Consider the following 2,377-nt stretch of genomic DNA (forward strand, 5'->3'; position numbering starts at 1 on the left):
GCCAGGTAGAAACCATGCCCCACTACAGGGGACAACTGGCCCTGCTCCCCCTCTCTGCCCCTGCTCACCACGTCCAGCACTCCGGGAAGGGTGTGCACACGCTCACCTCATGATGCCATACAGTGTGCACCCCACCCCCTATGCAGGAGGGTGGGCATATAAACACACGCACACCCTGTGCAGAAAGGGATGCATGTGTGCATGCATACACCCCATGCAGGAAGGCACACACGTGCACACACCTGTGCAGCAGGATGGGCACACACCCCCCATGCAGGAGGGCAAGCACACCCACATGCACACCCACATGCAGGTTGGGCAGGTGCACACTCACCCCCTCTCCCACAACTTGTCCCTGGGTGGGTGCAACTGGACAGTGGGGCTGAGGGAGGGGAAGGGGAGCTGAGGGAGGGGGCAGGGGTTGGGCACCAGGCTGCCACCTTCGCCTGCTCCTGCTGCCCCCAGTGCAAGCCCCACTGGGCGGGCACCACCCCCTGCTGCTGGGAAAACTGAGGCTGGAGAGGGGGAGGAGGGCTCCGTGCTCATGTGGAGGGGTGTGCAAGGGGCAGGGGAGTCCAGGTGTGGAGAAGAGAAGGTGTGTGCTCTGCATGTGCAAGGGGTAGAGGAGTCCAGGACTGGGGGAGACAAGGTGTGTGCTCTGCACGTGCAAGGGGCAAGGGGTTTGGGCCTGGGGAAGAGAAGTTGTGTGCTCTGGGTGTGCAAGGGGCAGGGGAGTCCAGGCCTGGGGGAGAGAAGGTGTGTGCTCTGGTGAGGGGAAGCTGGCACGTGGATGTGGAGCAGACACATCGGAGGCACAAGCAGGGGGCCCTGTGGTGGGAGGGGTCCGTGCCCTGCCCCTGGGCTCTGGCAGGTCGGTGTGAGGCATGCAGCTCCCCTGCTCCCACAGGAGCCCCCAGACCCTCCTCTGCTGGGCTGGGCCTGGATATCCCCTGCCCTCATGGTCTGTGGACAGCTGGCCTGGGGCAGCCCCAGGCCGGGCAGCCCCTGCCTCATGCCCACCCCCATAGCAGGGGGGCCTCTCCCCTGCTGCCCTGGGAGGCAGCGCCCAGCAGCTGGGCAAGGGCCTCCTGGGCCTGGGTACCATGTGGCAGCTCCCCAGCACAGTCCTGGGTTCAGTCCTGCTCCCTGCAAGAGGGGAAGCCCAGCGCTGCAGCCAGCCCCAGCCCAGCCCCAGCCCCCGCGCCCCTTAGCACCAGCAGCTTTGGGTCCCGGTGCTGCTTGTCTCTAGTGGGTTATGGGATAGAGAAAATCCCACACAACTTACTGATTCGTTTGATGCACTGGCTGGGGAAATTTTTAGCTACTTGCACGATTTCACAATGATTACACTCTTAATTCATACAACACAATTTTATTTTAAATTTCTTTGCTACACATATAACACTGCTTAGCTTTAAGACATACCACAAACATTAAGAACACAATAACTACATATATCAGAAACAATGCTCCAAATGCACTTCCTTCCCAAAGAATGCTATAAGAATTAGTATTACAAAAACAACTACAATTACAACTCAAAGTTAAATTTGAATCAATACTATTATTTTTCATAATATACTTACAATCCTAGAATTCCGAGAAACCAAATCCCCAGGTATACCTTCATTCTTTAGTTCTGGTTTTAGGGTTGGTCTTAGCAGTGATAGGAACAAGTCCCCTTCTTTCAGTCTCTTTCGGGTGCTCTGCAGCTTCGTGTTCACAGAGAGGGTTGTTCAGGTGATCAGTCTGATCCGGCCCACACTTGCGATTCTTCCTTCGATGTTCTGCAAGTGAGGTTACCTCCAAATTGGGACAGTAGGTTACAATTTTTATTGAGCGAGTTGCCGTCCTGGGCTCCTCCTACCCAAACCTGTCATTACTCCCAAATTTGGGCTTGGATCTTACTTAACAGATTCTTTTGCTTGGTAATCAATTTCTTTTCTTGACCATTTTAATTACTTTGGGGAATTTCCATGTCATTGAGTTGACTTTTATTTCCAATCTTTTAAAAGTCTCCTAGGGTTTGATCTCTCGGAATGTGGGATGTTTGCTTAAGGGTCGTTTTTATGTTAACTTTGTTATAAAGGCCTCTAAAGATAAAATTCAAGAGTTAAGACTTTGAGCAAAGCTAGGACCTTCCACACGGACCAAAACAATGGCCTAGATAAGAAGATAAATCTTGTCTTCTTCCTAAACTGGCTAATGGGCAACTATTACAAACATTCAAACTATTTCATTCAATATGACAGCTCTGGGTCAAAGAAAACTCATCTCAGTGGTACTAGTCAGTCCTGCTCCTCCCAGCAGCTCCCAAAAACCCACCAAACCCCCCTGAGATTTAAACCTGAGCTGCTCCTAACTACCCCCGCCAACA

The sequence above is a fragment of the Alligator mississippiensis genome, chromosome 1 (genome assembly GCF_030867095.1).
Source record: "Alligator mississippiensis isolate rAllMis1 chromosome 1, rAllMis1, whole genome shotgun sequence".
In the NCBI taxonomy this organism is placed as follows: Eukaryota; Metazoa; Chordata; order Crocodylia; family Alligatoridae; genus Alligator; species Alligator mississippiensis.